Here is an 18,934-nt window from a genome sequence, read left to right on the forward strand (position 1 = left end):
TCGGCGGGCTGTCCAGTTCGCGCATCTTCACCAGCTTGGACGTGAAATAATCGCAGATCCTTGTGGGTCCTCCCGAAGCGTACCTCCTCGAGTAAAGCTCTAACCTAAGCCCTTGCTGCGTGTCCAAACCCCAGTATTTTTCCAGAAATAGCTTCTTAAAGCCTTCGTAGCTATCAAAACAGTAGCGGAAAGCTTTAAACCATTCAAGGGCCTGGTCTTCCAAGAATTTTTCCACTACTCGTAATTTCCTATCCGCTGGTACCCGATGATCCGCCATGTAATCATCTACCTCGCGGAGGAAACTTTTTGGCGTAGTCCTAGTGCCTGGTTTGAATTTTTTTGGCTTATCGTCCGCCGAACGTAAGAGGCTATACATAGGTAACGAATTTTGGCCAAGCAAGGTCGACGTCCTCTCGTCCATCGCCGGTAACTTATATTCTTCATTGCCAGGTAGTTGTTCCTTGAACAGACTGTATCCTAACTGGTGCGATCCGCTACCTAATTCCATTTTCTTCATTCCAGCTGTTTCCATTTTGAAATGTGGTTCATCCTGAATGTCTAATTTCTTCAGTCCCTCTATTTCTTCGCGAAGTGCGTTAATTTGTTCTTCGTGGATCTCCAATTTCACCATCATTTTCGAGCCTTTCTCTTCGCTCCACTCGTGGATCTGTTTAGCAGTCTCTCCTACTATTTGTCCTGACACTTCCTTCCGTAACCTGGCAAAGGTTAGTTTCGTATCGGACTGCGCTGCTTGCGATACCGACGTAATCTTCTCGTCCAGGGCCTCGATTACCGCCAATGCTTTCTCCGTCCTTTCTTCAACGATCCTGATATTTGTCTGATTGTCCTCGACCTGCTCCCTTATCTCTTCGATTTTCGTGTCGCGGTCATTCGCTTTGGACCTGACCTGTTCCATTTCACCATTCAGCTGATCGATTTTCCCTTTGACATCCACGATTTCGCCATTCACGCGAGTTATGTCTCTCTCGATACTGGTCTCAACCTGATCAAGCCGCTCAACTATTCCCTCGACCTTTATTTCAACAACGGCATTGAGCTGAGAAACCGCGTCTATTTTATCGCTTAGTTCCTTAGCCCCCTTTTCGCATTGTTGTTGAACCTCCTGAATTTTGTCCATTAAACTACTACATTTCTCCTCGATCATCTTACTAGTCTCGGTTCGGTTTTCTTCCAATTTAACCTCAAAATGTGTTAATTTACCGTCAAAGTTCTCTAATTGGTCTCTGACCTCCACACGCCCCTGCTTGCATTCATTCTCAAGCGTCTTAATATAGTCCTTCACGCTGTCCCTGATCTGCGCACTATTCTCCTCCATCTTATTTTCAAGCGTCTTAATATCGTCCTTCACGCTGTCCCTAATCTGCGCAATGTTCTCTTCCATCCTATTTTCAAGTGTCTTAATATCGTCCTTCATTTCCTCCCGATTCGCCTTTAAATCGTCCTTCACACCGTCCTTCATCTCCCTAATCTGCGCACTGTTCTCTTCCATCTTATTTTCAAGTGCCTTAAAGGCGTCCATCATAGCCCGCATGGCTTCACTATCCATGTCGCTATCCTTTGAGATGACAGGACCCCCCTCGCTAACGTCGGCATCAACAATCCACAACAATATATATTTATTATTTATTTTAAAAGAAAGGATTCCTCTATCCAAACTTTACGTTTTTCCAGCTTCAAATAATTTTTACTTTAATCATCATTGCAAATTAAGCCTCAAAACGGCTATCATTGAAGCTGCCTAACTGCCTAACATCATTAAGGTTCATGAAATTTATATAAGAAGGCAACGGGAAATTTCCGAAAATGATCACAATAGTAGCCCTAAAATTCAGTTAATAAAGTTTCCAGTTGACCTGTAATTCTAAAATTGGGCTCGATTTTAAATACCAACACATGTGGTATAGTGCCAATAAATCAACCCATGCCCTCAGCCTTGAGGTCCTTCAAACGCACAAAGTCATCAGAATCTCAAACTGAACCCATGAAATCAACCTACTGCCACTTGAAAAAGAAAAGTAGGCGTGAGGTTACCTCTTCTCATCCACGGTTATACTAACGTAAAATATATTTCCTAATAGCAGGTTGTTTGGTGAAGAAACACACCACTGGCTCATATCCGTGAATAGATATGCACTAAGAAAGAGCCACTATTCACTTCGAACCTCACTTCTGGGAAATTCATTTTATTGTTTCCCGGGATTCGAACTAATCCCCTTGAATTTTGGATACGCCCCTGCTGACGCGAATGTCATGGCTCTGCCCATATCATTGGACCATGACTGTGTTCTCATTCATAAAACGATTTAAGGTTGACATCAAGGTGTCACTTATTCAACTATAATGAACTGGGCCTCGCGTGGAAATGTCAGAAGCAGACAAGGGTTACCAAAATAATCGTGCCCACTCCTGGAAGCCGCACAAGTATGCCTTGCCTATTAATCACCACAACACGCCCCTATCTTCGCATTAATGGTATGCGATATGTGGGATAATTATGCGCCTAGTAAACATTAAAATACGCTCATTAAACCGTGAAACATGTCCCACCTGGAGCGTCATTTTATATAGCCACACATTAGATGTCATTTTATATGGCGCTACATTTCCTACATCTGGGTAGCCCTTATTTACGGACATATCGAGCCCCCACAGTTCACTTACGCCCTTTTATCTGGCATCACGTTGGACGTACCATTTTGTATATGTGCGCGTCACGTGGAAATGTCAGATAATATAAATATACGCGCCTATTTAACAGTAAAACACGTCCCACATTGGGCCGCCATTTTGTATATGGCGCAACGTGTACAAGTCATGTAGAATAAATATACGCACCTATTTATATATACGCACCACGTTGGAAGCGCCATTTTGTATATGCACCCGCCCCTACCTAACTGGCACCGGCATGAGATCTACAGGGTCGCTAACAGGTCATGAAGTAAGAAATAAATAGGCGCTGAACAAAAGTAAAGCTTAGAGGCGTACAAGGGAGGAGAAGCGGGGCATATAACTAAAAATGAGAACACCTTCGAATTAAAATATATGACTCACAAACCGGTTTATTGAACCTTAATGATAATGGGAAATGATGCATTAAATTACCCTAATGAATTACATTAAAATTTACAAATATTTGTTGTAGGTTGTTTGTGGACCTCAGTCCGTTATACGTGATAGAAACGAGTACGTTATCGCGAAGCGATGTATCGTGACATATAGCGAATGGAAACTTTATCATAACACTGAGGCTATATTATCGCTAACACATAAAACTAACATGCGTCCGACCACACGTCTGAGCAATCCCTATTCTAATAAAGACCTAGATTTCCCAATGAAATGACAAAAAAAAAATGAAAATACACACATATGATACAACACCTGGGATCGAACCGACCCTCGCTATTCTAGGCATCGTCGAGCTGATGGACAGAACCACCACTGACCTTATGTACAACCACACATGACACAAAAACACATACATGGTACATGATATGCAAGAAAAACACGTAAAAGGCACTTGATCTTCCTTCTGACACTGTAGGCCTCCAATGCCTACGTTGAGCATCGAACTGACAACCTCTTGCGATGAAGGCAGGGTCCTGTAATCCCTATCTAATTATACTCGTACAATTAACAACGATTCATTGGCAAACATTACCATCATCGGCCGGGTCGTGTGTTAATTATTTCACAGCTCTGCCGTGTTAGGTAGATCACATTATTTCGCCGTTCAAAGAAACCAACTTCCCTTTTAACAGCCACGTCCTTCCTTCCTCCGCTTACGGGACATTCAGACAAAAAATACACGCTGGGCCAAGGCCAGACGGTGGTTCACCCTCCCCTAGAGGTCAACACCCACATTAACAGGCGTAACATTCCCTTTCAAAAGGAAACTGTAACACATCACTCGGACGTACTTCCACAATAAACTGCGGTCTTAAAATGACTCGCGCAACTCACCTTAAAATAAACACACATCTACCCAGCAGTATCATATCATTCTTACAACGCGATTCCCGTCTCATAATGGTAATCTTTGCCCGATTGTTATTATTATTATTATTATTATTATTATTATTATCATTATTATTATTATTATTATCGTCGTTCTACATAGCTTACCCGCTACCTTACTTATACGTGGCCATCGCGCGGAATCTATACAGCAATTACAACACAATTAAGCACTCGCGCGGCAATTAACATCTGATTACTGACTGCTAATTAATCGATGGTCGGCACACGGCTACTCTATCGTCACACGGCAATACATGCATTAATTAATTACTTTTCACCCGAATCGATGTTTAATACACTTATTATGATCACTTCCTGGCATATTTAATCACAGAATCAATTTAAACTTATCACTCCTTATCTAAGTATTTCAAAGGGTGGAAATTTTGAGGTTGTCACGTTGGCCGCTGGGTCTCGTAGTGACGTGCCTTTGCATACCGCAGTACTTACCGTTTTATATACCATGCACTTATCAAATTAATGAATACTCTAATAACTACTCTCACTGCACTCCCATAAACTAATTATTACTGGTCTTCTGACGCAAATAAACAACAGAATCTCCCAAGAAAGAAATAATTGAATGAATCACTATCCTAAGCCAAGCTAAAGTATTCTATTCCCTTAATTATTTACACTCGATTACTCAGACCTGTAGTCGGTTTCCTAAGCTAAGAATTAATTACTACGCGCCCATTCCGGCGCTCTATTTTCACAGGACTACATCTTTAAATCCCTGATAGCGTCAGTTTACAATAAATATTCCCATCCCTTCCATGCATGCCAGATATTAGAACTTTGTACTCATCTCTATCACATGATGATGCCTTCGTCACCTCGGGAAGTCCATCCTGAGTTTACTCCTCCTCCATGGGCACCACGGTGATGATTTCCATTAATATTCCATCTTGAAGTTGCTGAGCCATTGTTTGATGATGTTGGAGCCGCTAACACTTAATCCTGCACAGACACAACGACACTGTTTAAATCACACTCCGGTTAACAGCGTTCAATGTGAACGTCCGGTCACGATCTCCTATGCGACTACGTAAGATTCTTATATTATAGTAATCATAATAATATGACTTTTCACGTCACGGTTTTCCAAAAAGTTAACACTGGCGTCACAGAGATCAAACTAAACACTGTTTATGCAAATTGGATTATTTCACCTTAAATAGGAATTAATTTCTATTGAACAAAGACCTAACGAGGGCTCAACGGAGCGTAGCTGCGCCGTCAATAAACCGCAAACCCGGACTGACGCTTGTCCCGTCCTGCAGTAGTTTTTACTAGGGAGCGGTACCCCTTCCCCTAATTTGCGTAGCGCCTATTCCCGGCGTACTCGAGGTAAAGTAGTGCGGGTGACCGGTAACCAATATCTAGTTGGTGTGATTGAGACATGACCACTCAATTATCCTTCGGTGAATCTCTTTAAATTAATTAAAATCTGTTCTGCTTCCCCTACCACACGGGGTGAAGTCCCGATCTCGAGGAGCTGTCGTGAGACTAAACAGATGGCCCCAGTACTTTTCCACGCAGAAACAACACAGTATTCTTTCTTCGGCTGAAAGTTATCACGGAAGAGGACATTAAACACTCTAAATAAATGTCCCAATGACATTTATCCCTTTTAAATCGGGAGATGAGCCCCTAATTAGAGTTTTATTAATTTTCTATCTCGTAGGTAATTAAGTTGGCCAGTCCGATTCCAAGATGGCTCCTATATTCCGTTTCGAAAAAGTTAGTTTCCCCTCATTCTGTGAGTCTTGAGGAGGGATGTCTTCTCTCGAGTGGTGTCACAGGGAATCCCCATTCGTAACCCCTCCCGGGTCTAAGTTGGCTTGGCTTCATCTACGGGGCCCCCGCTACACAAAGGATAATACTGCGCAATAAGTCGCAGACAAAGAAATCTCGCAGAATAATTTTGAAATACACAATTTATCTATCTCAATGGTATGAATATTAATTAGTTTCGGTATGACCTCTATTAATGATATGTATATTAATCATTTTCAGCGTTCTTTCCTTTTAATAGCATTGCGTGCGTAATTATGGAGATCGATATCAACCAAAGGTCCTTGGATCATGCCCCTGTCGGGTTCAATATATATATATACTGTACAACAAAACTTATAAATAAATTGTCCATGAATTAGTTTCGTGTAAACCATCCGTACATCGAGTTTTATATTTTAGGCCCCTTATGAAGCACCTGCTGTTGCTGAAGTTTTTAGAACAACCTATACTTTATTCTAAACTAAAATGTTTCATTAAAATCTACTCATCCATTTCTCCGTGATGCTGCAACAACAGACACAGACAATTATTAAACTGAACTCAACAGAGGTCATTCCAATGACGTCAGTATTCTTGTTAGAATACAATATTAACCGACTGAAATTTTGCAGTGTTATCATACGAAATATTCGCCGAAATGAAAAATGGCACCGTTACTCAATTTTCAGGAACAGTACTATGCTGGCTTTCTAACAATGCCATGTTCTAGAGCTGGAATGACCTGGCCATGGGCAGCGGTTTTCCGTTAAGTGTACACATATCCAATACTTATCAACGTCTCATAACAGGGATCGAATAGCTGGAATAATATGATGAACTAGTGTGTCACGTACCAGTAGTTATCGGAACGACAGAGAAATGAAATGCTAAGGCAGGAAGTTATCTAACTCCTTAGCTGATACCCGCCAGTATTCAGGCAGGCTGTTTGTTCTACTCGGGTAGGTAACTCCTTCATGTCACGCGGCACGCACCATTAATGCTACCTATCGGAGATGAGTGGCAGCAGAAGAGAAAAAGCACATCACAGTAAACAACAGTCAATATAATGTTGTTGTTGTTCAATTGTATGAGATTTCGATATTGCAGGACTTCACAGTTCGTTTCCTTCGACTCTGATATTACGGCATCGTTTGTAGAGGGAGTCCTTTTTCCTCATTTCGTGACTCCCTTTTGTCTTGAAGTAATCGTTCCTTCACAATGTTTTTCTAATGTTGATAGTCATCTTCACCACACGGCCTTCTCCTAAAGACAATCACGGAGGGGGTGATGTTCGACGTTGATATGGACTAAACAGCAAAAATTTTAATTATGAATTTCTCTATTATATGCAGTACTGTGAAACTGTACAAGGTATATATGATTGGAAACTGCATCCTCTATGACGTTCGTTAAAAAGATTTTATCGATGTGACCACTAACAACATAGATATTTAACAATTCAATTTAGGCCTTCCTCTTAACTACCATTTTAACCAGCATAAATACAATTATTTATATCCTAGAATTTATTTCCTTACCTGCCGATTTTCATTGAATTCTGTTCAGCCATCTCCTCGTGGCACGGCATTAATCTATTTGAAATAAAAGTTTTGTCTGTACATTGCTCAGAATTAAAAGAAAATCCTATTTCTGCACTGGTTGTGTCCACCATACGAGGGGTATGCAATTTTTAATTTTCCATCATGTCTGTCTGTCTGTCTGTCTGTCTGTCTGTCTGTCTGTCTGTCTGTCTGTCTGTCTGTCTGTCTGTCTGTCTGTCTGTCTGTTTATATGTATGTACGTATGCACGTGTATCACGAGAAAACGCTTGTGCAGAATGTAATGAATATCGGTATGTTAAGACGGGTAATAAGGAGACGAGCTGCTCGACTGAGCACAATGTTTCGAGCTGAAATTGGAGGGATGGCTTAAAATGACTTTCGTAGACGAATAAGCTTGAGCGGAGTTTTTAAGAGTAGAAAATATAGTAAAATGAAGATAAAATTGGAATTCAAGAGGACAAATTGGGGCAAATATCCGTTTATAAGAAGAGGAATTAAGGACTGAATAATTTATCAAGGGAGATGTTTGGTAAATTTACAAAATCTTTGAAATTATTTAAGAACAGACTAGAAAAAGAACTGCTAGGGAACCTGCCACCTGGGAGACAACGCTAAATGAAGATTAATAGGGAATGATTGATACAATCTAGGCTATAAATACTTCCATTCTCGCTGGTTAAAATTGTAGTTTTTCTTCCGTTTTTCTTTACGTCGCACCGACACAGTTAGATCTTATGGCGACGATGGAATAGGAAACGGATAGGAGTGTGAAGGAAGCGACCGTGGCCTTAATTAAGATACAGCCCCATCATTTGCCTGGTGTGAAAATGGGAAACCAAGGAAAACCATCTTCAGGGTTGCCGATAGTGGGGTTCGAACCCACTATGTCCCGGATGCAAGCATACAGCTGCGCGCCCCTAACCGTATGTCCAACTTGCTCGGTAAAATTGTAGTTTAGGGGAAAGACTAAGAAGAAGAATGTAGCCCAGCGTACCCCGACCCCCACCAGCTTCCTCACACGAATAATGCGTATAAAATCGCCTTTCTGTTTATAGTTTCTTAATATTAATCTGACACTTGATTTTTATGCCAGACAGGACAAATAATAGCCCACTTCGTGTTCGGTTTAATTTGTATCCTTGTTACAGCGTCATAAGAAAGTAGGTAGAAGGATTTTCAGCTAATTTATTTGTATTACTGTATAAATAAGTATCCGAAGTTTTGTGATTACACCACCACGGAACTCTCCAAACGATTTATTTTTGGGTTTGATTTTGCCATTCTTCCATATGTTTGGTATTTAATTTCTTAGGATACATAATTCCTTTTACTTGTAATAGAGTACAACATATTTGTCAAAATGTATTATTTATGCATCTGACAACATGATTCAAACTGTGGGTTTCAGAAAGGCGGAGCTTTCGATGTTTGTCGAAGTTTGTACTTGACGCGCTCGGTTACGAAGATCTGCTATTTTTTTTTTTTTTTTTGCTATTTTGTTTTACGTCGCACCGACACAGATATGTCTTATGGCGACGATGGGAGAGGAAAGGCCTAGGAAGTGGAAGGAAGCGGCCGTGGCCTTAATTAAGGTACGGCCCCGGCATTTGCCTGGTGTGAAAATGGGAAACCACGGAAAACCATCTTCAGGGCTGCCGACAGTGGGGCTCGAACCCACTATCTCCCGATTACTGGAACGAAGATCTAATGCCTTATCACGACCGAGTAATACTCCCTAGAATAATAAACTTGCACTCCTGAAACACAACTTTAAACTATTTCAAATTTACTTTCCCCTTTAGTTTAAAGAAGAAACTAGTTGAAACCCTCGTTCCTCCAATATTCGGTTACTGTGACGTAGTTTACAAAACCAAACTTCGAGTTAAACTACATGGAACACAGAACGCCTATGGAAGATTTATATGTAATTTGAAATTTTCAGATCATGTTACCCAGCCTTACGTCGACTTCGGATGACTACGCCTCATAGACAGACACACGTTGCCTACCCTGACTTCAATGCACCGAATCCTTACCTTACAATCCCAAACTTACCCGAATGAACGATTCCATAGCCTTTTCGAACACCATGGTAAAAAAACCCAGAGTGCTGAACGTGGCATTGCTCGCTATTCCTAAATATAAATCCTTGACCTACAACAATTCTTTCACTGTTGTGGCTAGTCGTGAATGGAACTTCTTCCGCAGAGGGATATCAAACCGCGATTTAAAAGCGGGTGCTCAAGAAATCTCCATGAGACGAGCTCGTAGTGCGAACATGATTTTTCCTTTTCTTCTTCTTATTATATCATTCATCGATAGAACAGTCCGGCTCCATGGCTAAATGGTTAGTGTGCTGGCCTTTGGTCACAGGGGTTCCGGGTTCGATTCCCGGCAGGGTCGGGAATTTTAACTTTAATTGATTAATTTCACTGGCACGGGGGCTGGGTGTATGTGTCGTCTTCATCATCATTTCATCCTCACCACGACGCACACGTCTCCTACAGGCGTCAAATCAAAAGACCTGCGTCTGGCGAGCCGAACTTGTCCTCGGACACTCCTGGCACTAAAAGCCATACGCCATTTCATTTTTTACTGTTAGAACAGTAGTTGTCATCCTCATCCTGATCCCCATTTTGTAATGATTTTCGCCCATAGTCACAACATGAAAATTAACTTTCGTCAGTGTGAGAAATCTCTGGAATAGGGCATTAAATTGTAAATAATAGTAGGTTTATCTATACTCTTCTTATTATTATTATTAATTGTAAATTATTGTAGGGTTATCTTTACCTTCATATTATTATTATTATTATTATTATTATTATTATTATTATTATTATTATTATTATTGTTTAGTTGTTGTAATTATTACTTTAATTTCTTCATAGGTATTATATTATTGTACACAGTAAGCAAAATGTTAAATTATATTGTGTATTATAATAGATATTTTATGTACATTAGGATAGCATAGTAGCATAGTAATTTGTTTTTAGTCTCACTTTTCATTTATTCATTATTATTATTGAGCTTTTACGACCTTATTGGACAACTGTAGACAATTTATGTCCGGTCTTCTATCATGTTTTGTGGTTTTTAATATTTTTATTTTATGTTATTTATGTATTTCGCTGGTTAAGTGTAAGACAGGGACACGTGTCCCTAACTTCGCTAGTTAAAATAAACCGTATCTATCTATCTATCTATCTATCAGTCTATTTATTTATCTATCTATATACAAAACTACATCTCAGCTTCAAAATTTAAGTTTCCAGAAGGAAACAATAATTTCACGAATGAAAAGAGCGTGAACACTTTGACGTAAATAGTTGTTTCAGTTCAATTAGTAAAAATTTAACAATACAAACTCTCACAGATTTTTCTATAGTCCTTCAAACTTTATGTCAGTAGTTTTTAATGACAGATTTTAAGCCACATAGGAACTCATCCTTCACTTTAACTCTCACTAAACACAGCTGGATTAATGGCATCACTTTCATTGCCTGACACGCAGCAAACACACTTAGTCCCTTCTGATGCCTCTTCCTATTTATCTACGTCTTCAACTGTGATCAAGTGAACGCCTCGTTCGTATACGAAAGTCATTTACTAGTACTCAGTTCATAAATTGACAAGTAAGAGGAATTCGTGTATTACGTTTAAAATGAATAGAACTGAAACCTAACCACTGAATGGTAGACTCTCTTACTAAATCGAAGATATTTTCCACAGGGTTAATGAAAATGCTGACTATGAGATGGGCTCCTGGAGAGTCCAACGTGGTTAAAATTCAAACCGAAGCCATCCCCCGATCCCTTAAATGAAAACGGTTTTTTTTTTCATAAATTGAAGGGATATGAACTTAGACGAGAGTAGTGTAAATCTTATGAAACAGAAAATAGTGGCACATACTGCTCATCAATAGTCTTGGCCTGCCAAGATGACTACTACTCAAAGAGATGACTTGCGGATATTAAACTACAATATGGCCAGTGTGACATTATCACGTTATGCTACTTGACTTCCTTGATCGGAACAAGTAAATGGAAGTAAAGTAAAAATAGAAAGTCAGCAGTTCTCTTTCTCTATTCCTCTTCCTCTGTTTCTTCTTCTTCTTTTCATCCCACTTCATAGATCGGGTTCAGTGATGAGCCACTTCTGCCTATCCCAAGCTCAATTTTTCCAATTTTTTTCTCCTTTAGATCGTATACTATTTTGTCCTCCCATGTCAGCTTCGCTCATAAGACCCTCCTGTTCTCGGTGTCTTCGGTGATATCTTCACGGTGAGTCAGAACTGGGGTATTCCAAAATTAGGAAATACATCTTGGATCAATCCAATGGGTTGCCGGAGATTTGCAGTTAAGGAGATTTGCGGCCACCGGACGTTTGCGGTCACTGAGATATACTTGTGCCCACTCACAGAAATTCCCCAGCAGTTACAGGAGATTTGCTGTCACTGCAGCAAGGGGTGGGCCTCATTAGCTTTCTCTCGGAGTATCACCGATAACCTGCTTCTGCTCGCCCATTCTAGATCAACATTCTTCTTTCGCGCGCATTATTCAGAGACTGTTACCTTCAGCTATAAACACCATTCTATATCGACACATTACAATGGTTATATGTACATAAAGTACAGGGAAAGTCAACATGGAATCGTCACGTGTGTGTGTTTGAAGGAGAAGAACAAGTGTAAAGGACGGCTGACGACAAGAGGCGAAGAAATACTTCACACCGTTGATCATCATTTTGGACCACATGAAGAAGCGGCCTTCACAGTGTTGAATCAGGTTCAAGAGGCAAGGAATAGAGCAAGAGAAGAAGCGACTCCACTGTCACAGATTTATGTATAGGAGTTGGCCGATCTGCATAAGAGGGGCTACGACTTTGTCACTGATATGCCAGGTCAAGAACAAAAAAGATCAATGTGTCGGCAACGAAATAAAGCAAACGGTCCTCAAGTAGAGCCGAAAAAAATTGCTCATATAATTCAAAAGGAAGAGACGTCAAGTATGAATAATAATAGCCCGTTTCTTTCAGATTGCGACGGCATGGGAGAAAGAATTAAAACTTTTAAGGATTAAGAAGGTAGAGAATGTATTAGGCATTGTGCACGTTCAAGAGTTGCAGCAAACAGTTCGCCCAGACATACACCATTCAAGCAGACCTTGGGAGCCGGAGTGATGAAAGCAACGTTCATCCAGTCGTCTTTGCGTTCCTGTCTAACAAAGGGAAGGAAACACATTCACTTCTTTCACCTTGACTTCTTGGAAGCGGCTCTTCAATGGAATCCTAACAATATCACTATTAGCTTCGAATCAGCTTTGATATCAGCACTACGAGAAGTATTTCCGTCAGCAAGTTAAGTGGCTGTTGTTTCTACATGAAGCAATGTCTCTGGAGGAAAGTACAGGAACTTGGGCCTCACGCGTGACTACAAGGAGAAAGAAGATATAACGCCTCCATATCCGAATGTGCGCTGCTCTGACATTTTTGAAATCAGATGGGTCAGTGAGGGATGACTGGTGATAAATTCTCAGGATCCTTTTACAGACTATCTTGCTGGCTTCTTCAAATATTTTATAGGTGTATAGATTGAAAACAGCGAGATATCAATCACTATGTGAAGCTGTTGCAAAATGCGACATTGAACAACAAATGACGTAAAGGGATGCCATGACAAGATCAATTCTTTAGTTGGCAATCCACATCCTCGATTCGACGATTTAGTGCACTGTTTAAAGGAGACAGAAGCAACGAGCTGAATGTATCTGATACTGGAGCTCAGTCTTGAAGGTCAGAGGAGAAAGACAAAACATGTGAAGAAAGATGACACGATTGAAATAACCCTTAAGAAATATGAAGAATCCAGAGAATCCTGCTTAAACGGAATTTCGTACATCGAAATACTGGCCTAATCCTCTTGCGACTTCAGGTTTCCTAATGTAAATAGGTATGTATGTGGACACAAAATTAAAATGTCGCTTACCTAAAGTCGACGAAAGTAATTGACGAAGCTTAGTTAAAGCTGATTTTAAACACGCCAGAAGGATTTGAATACAATCGTTAATCAGTCCATAGCCTGGATGAAGTGTGATCGGAAAGGGTGTTTTAAAAGAAATAATTTACTGTCGACCAAATTATTCTCTGTAATTGAATTTGGAAGTTGTTTATTAAATAACCAACAGGCCTACAGAAAATCCAATGACGTCATTATTTCCCTCGTTTAATTTTACGTTAGTTGATTCAGGTTTGGAATTTGTAATTATTTTAATACTTGTATCGCACGTGGAACGCAAAAAGTGCCCATTTTTAAACGTGTTTCAAAAATGCGCCCGTTTTAAGACAGTTTCTAAAAAACCCGTCATCTGATCTAATCCATTTTAACACAATATATACTGTGATGTTATATATTTTGTTTATAAATTGCAGAATTTTGTGTTTTCGAAAATGACGATTTCTTAAAGTTAAACACGTTTGAAAACTGGCACATTTTGCGTACCACCTGCGATAAAAAATATTAAAACATAAGCTTAATATTCCAAACCTCCACGACCAAACGTGAAATAAAGCGAGGAAAATTATGGTGTTATTGGGTTTCCTGTAAGCCCATTGGTTATTCATAAACAACCTCAAAACTGGGGAACACATCATAATTTGGTCGACTATAGTTATGACCGCACTTCTCCGGAGGCAGATATTCCCTACCCTTCGCACCTTGTACGATCCATCCCAGGTCAAACACATCTCAGTGACCGCAAATGTCCATTATTTTGTGGTGACTGCGAATCTCCGTAACCGTAAATATCAGGAAACCATAAAGTACGGATGTCTCTAGGATAAAGAAGAGAAAACGTAAGAAAGTGACCGCGAAAGTGTGGCAAACGGCCTACAAAAAGTATACATATAATATATATTATAACCTTCCAATGTATGTCAGGATGAGATTGGTGAACACATTGGAAGTTTATGTTGAGAAATAATGTCAATGAAATCTTATGTTCGGTTATCACACCTCCAGGTGAATTTGAGTTCAGTTGACTTGTCTAATTATGTGAACGGCATCGCTGAATTGAAGATAGCGGCGGATTGATAACAAGCTCTAAACCCCGTGGTGCCTTGGAAATATTGGTAGACAATTATACATCGTGGAACATAGGGCAGGATTAAATGAATAATACACATTCCTCAAGTAAAGTTTCTGAAATGCATGAACGGCAGAATATCAATGACAGAATATTACTGAGGGCCATGAAATGTGTGAATAATAAGTTTATATGAGAGGGCCATACCTTGTACATCTAGTCTCGCACGATTCGACGATCGAGATGAAGAATGAAACTGTCGATTACTAACCTAAATACGAGGCAGCAATTATTAAATAAGTTCCTTTGCTAGTACAGCTGATTTATACGAGATCGTTACGCATTATGTGTCAAATGTTTCCAATTGTCAAGAACATATGGGAGCTAGAAGCATAGAAGAATTCTAAAAAGCAAACCGTCTGCGATTATTATGTTGTTGTAGAATTTGATTTGTCTCTCAAGAAGTTGACTCTCAATCTGTATCTTAGAAAGATCGGAAGCAAAAATTCGTGGAGAAAAGATTGTGTTGAAGAGATATATTAGCGTGATACTGGCATATTATAAACACATATTATATTGTAAAACAAGATATCTTGTTATCGAAAGTGCAAAGGCAAGTGTATCAATTGAACTGTGAAATTGTATCAAGGTGTATAACCCTGTCCTAATTGATATCTCTGAGTTTCAGGTAACATGGAACCGTCAGTTATTGGTTATACATATGAGATGACTGCACGTATTAACATGAACAACTAAAATAGAGGGACCTCGAAGGATCTGGCCAGGAATGTGATGGATACTAATGGATAATGTTAATAAGTGTGAGCTGAACTTGGAAGGTGACACCGTCGTGGAGCAACAACCCAGGATGAGTACTTGAATATCATCCATATATTCCGCCATGTAGTTGCTTATTTTAGAGGTAGAGTAGTATTCATTTTAATGTCGATTTGACATGTATAATTTCAACTTGAAGGCGACCGTTATTTGTTAATCATTGCATTGTATTACTTATGATCGTTGCGTCTAGTGCGGTGATTCAAACTATGTTGTGGTAATATGTGATGGGTCGTGTAAGTTTTCTTTTAATGTCTTCTAGCAAGGTTTTACGGAATGATTTTCGGCATCGATGATATTGGTACCGTAATGATGTTATTGTGATGAACGTTAACATAACTCGGGGCTCAAAATACCTCGGAGGAGCTCGGTATTTTCGACGTACGATTCTATGGTCTTCAAATATTATGTGCTTGTGCAGAAATACGGTGTTTGATAATGGAAGTGTGATATTATTGTGGTGATATGGTGTTAATGCGGCAACGTATTCAGTAGTTTTGACGTAATTGCCTGAATAGATTGTTCCTAGGTATTGTGAATTCGCTGTGCATGACGACTTGTGCGACGTGATAAGGTGTTTGTTACGGTAGGATCTTTGAAAATATGTACGTGGATAGAGAGATGTGGATGGTTATAGACGTGTCATTAGGATTGCGTATTTTATGATGATGTAATGTGAAGGTCCTGATGATGGCATTGGCGTTAGGAATTGTGTTAGTCATGCGTGAATTTTGATGTTGTTGTGATGAATGATTTATTTAGGCACGAGGCCGTATTTTAGAATAATGTTATAGGATTTTGCACTCACGAACACTAATAGATGGTCGTCACATTTATCCTATTTAAATACAAGATTGACCAGAGCGCACGATATTAAAGGGATGTTTAGGATCTTCGCAAAATAATCGGTAACGTAAAGATATTGGGTCATGTCGTAAAGGGAATATGATCTCCTATGGTAAGTAAATCATTTCTTTGCTAGTTGGATATTTTGTAGATCATTGTGATGAATGATTTATTTAGGCACGAGGCCGTATTTTAGAATAATGTTATAGGATTTTGCACTCACGAACACTAATAGATGGTCGTCACATTTATCCTATTTAAATACAAGATTGACCAGAGCGCACGATATTAAAGGGATGTTTAGGATCTTCGCTAAATAATCGGTAACGTAAAGATATTGGGTCATGTCGTAAAGGGAATATGATCTCCTATGGTAAGTAAATCATTTCTTTGCTAGTTGGATATTTTGTAGATCATTTGAGTTGATGCCTAGTGCTGATGTAGTTATTTCAGGTCAGACTTCGCAGTGAAATCCGGAGGCGCAGAATCAACGTAGTTAGAGAAGGTTATTGTAGATGCTGCCATGTCTATTGATGTCCTTTATCTAGGCGCAGTCTTCGATGAATGTTCGAGAGGATCGAGTCTGTCTTTTAAATGCATGATTTTGATGGATAACATATTATGCTACGATCCTGTGTTTTTCAAACATTTCTCTTGCATTTGTGATGATTTATGAATGTGGAATAACGGTGTTTTCAAGTTGCTAGGTAGACAGTTTACCGATAAATAATGCGATGATTTAAATTAGAATGACGGAATATTATGAGATATTTGAGTAGGAACTGCATTCTGAAGTGGACGATTCTATAATTCCCAATTATTTATTTCGAAATGCGTGATGGATAATAGATCTTTCACTGTAAGCCTTCAGCAGTGGGACACTTTGTCTCTTTTGTTTTTCCGATTTTCTCTTGATTGACGATGTTATAATTTCTTTGTAACAAGAGCATGAAGTTAGGTGTTTATTTCAATTTTAACGTAACATTTATTTTTTTTCCTTTCTATATCCGTTTGTGTTGCTAATAATTTGCTCATAATGTAATTGACATTCGAAGTTATTTGAGTCATTAAACGGAAAATCCTTCCACAAATGAAACATTTCACAGAGTTCTCATTTGATGTAGCGTAGGAATACTAGGATAGTTATTTAATTTAGGATAAAATGAAATGATGGTCAATGTATCTTGATGAATATGCCAATATCCTAGATCTCTTAACATTTTGTTGCGGAATATTCACGTAAGTTTTAGGCAGGAAATGACGATTACTTTCTACGTTTAAACCACTCTGATAACAGTCCACTATATAAACCTGTGACCCGACTCGTCGGACTTGCACGTCCTTTGAGTGGAGACTTCATGGATCTCCGACTGCTTTGCTTTGCCGTGGCATAACCCAACACTGAGATACAGAATTAAGATGTGCAAAATGGTCGCAGGGATTGCTGTCAGGGCTCATATAGGGTTTAATTTTATTTGTCACCCAACTGTGGGGCTAGAGTTGAATTATTTTATCACCCAACTGCTAGAGTCGAATTATTTATCGCCTGGCAGTGGACTTGAGCTGTATACATCATCGTTTAATGCTTATTAGTGGAATCCAAGATGAAGAGAACAGAGTAGAGATTATTTCACTAAAAAAAAGAAAACTCGAGACGACATTGGTAATCAGAGAGAACATTGAATTTATGACGTCGTTGGTGAAGGATGTTTGAAATATTTATTTAATCGTATATTTTATGAATAATATTGGAAGGATTTGGCCGTTAATCAGTACTACGATTTTACTTAATTTTATTTTATGACATTATGGAAGGATATTCTGTAAAACTTCAGCTCTTGTTAATCGGGATGGTGAGTCATTTAACTTGGATAGCGCGATATGTTGTTCCGTGTCACTTATTGTTGGATGTCCGTCATATTTCGGGTCAGATCCGGAGAGACCCATACGTTCAATTTGTTGAATTTTATTTGTGAGGTTGTTAGGCAGACATAGGTGTTGAGGGAACACTGGCTAAGGACTGTATAGAGAGATTGAGAGTTATATATTCTTAATAAGGAACGATATAGGAAATTAGGATGGCGTCTCTTGCACAAGTAAAGTTATTATTGGAGGAGCTCGCTGGGAAAATGAATAAAATGCAAGAATCGCAAGAAAGTACAGAAAAGAGAATTCAGGAAGCACAAGAGAGTACAGAAAAGAGAATTCAAGAAGTACGAGAATCGCAAGAAAGTACAGAAAAGAGAATTCAGGAAGTACGTGAGTCGCAAGAAAATACTGAGAAAAAGATTCAGGAGGCACAAGAAAATACGGAAAAGAGAATTCGAGAATCACAGGAGAATACGGAGAAGAAAATCCAGGAATCGCAGGATACTACCAGAGCAGAAATCCACGAATCACAGGAGAAAATGCAAGGAACTTTTGACAGAATCACTGATATGGTGCAAGAAAACATGAAGGTAATGCAAGAAGAAATTGTATCGTTAGGATCGAAAGTCGTTGAAGTACAAGGAGAAGTATTAAATTTAAAAGAAGAAGTGAATGCGGCAATGAATGAGAATAAGAGAAATTTTCAAGAAAAATTTGAAGAATTGAAGGTTGATTTTAAGTCGAGCATCCAAGAGTTGCGAGTTCAAGTTGACCATGACCTTAAAGAGCTCAAAGAAGAAGTAGATGTGATGCAAGAGAAGATGAAAGAGTCTGATAATAGTTGGGACGGAAGATTCAAGAAGGTAACGGATGAAGTCAATATCACCAATGAGAATGTTCGGAAGGAGATAG

This window comes from Anabrus simplex, chromosome 1 (genome assembly GCF_040414725.1).
Source record: "Anabrus simplex isolate iqAnaSimp1 chromosome 1, ASM4041472v1, whole genome shotgun sequence".
NCBI classification, from domain to species: Eukaryota; Metazoa; Arthropoda; class Insecta; order Orthoptera; family Tettigoniidae; genus Anabrus; species Anabrus simplex.